Source organism: Cardiocondyla obscurior, unplaced genomic scaffold (genome assembly GCF_019399895.1).
Source record: "Cardiocondyla obscurior isolate alpha-2009 unplaced genomic scaffold, Cobs3.1 scaffold99_0_44293, whole genome shotgun sequence".
Taxonomy (NCBI): domain Eukaryota; kingdom Metazoa; phylum Arthropoda; class Insecta; order Hymenoptera; family Formicidae; genus Cardiocondyla; species Cardiocondyla obscurior.
Window position 1 is genome coordinate 6,752 of NW_027228837.1, and position 749 is coordinate 7,500.

The window sequence follows — 749 nt, forward strand, 5'->3', positions numbered from 1 at the left end:
AGACCGTGCGTCGCCGACCGCCCGGCCGCTCGGTTCGGTACTGTAAGAGGTGTTGTCGCTGCGGCGACTCGTGCACAACACGATGCATGCGAGCTCTCGGTCTGGTCGTACCGTAGCGTTACGGCGTATGTATAACCGAGCTCGACGAAGCACTGCGGTGCGTACAAAAGTGTCGTTCGCACTAGAACGCTTTTTGAGAGAATTTAGCCTCGCGCTTACTACGAGAACTTTGGTTCTCTTTTTGAGATCGTTCGGGCGTGTTGCCGACATTCGGCCAAATGTGCGCCGGGCTCTCGGCGATCGTTTCGACACCAAAGTCGAAAATCGAAGGCGTTGGTAAATCCGAGCCGAAACGATACGGAGCTCGAGTACTTTGCCGTTCGAGCTGTCCGTGGGTAACTACTTGCCGAAAGCAACACGAGGCTCGAGGACTTTTGCGTAAATAACTACGTACGACGCAGCGGCTAAGTCCTCGAGGCGTCGAAATTTCGCAGGTTTCGCCCATATACCGCCGTGCGTTAGACCGTGCGTCGCCGACCGCCCGGCCGCCCGGTTCGGTACTATAAGACACAGCATTGCCACGAGTCGGTGTCGAGAGACCGAATGGCTCATATGTGGCGCGCACTTACGTGTTGGACGCGCGATCGTCCCTCGCTTCCGAGCAAGCGTGCGGACGTATCGTTGCGCTTACCGAACATCAACTCCACGGATACGAGAGTGTCGGTTTCGGCGAGATCTTTGACGATGTC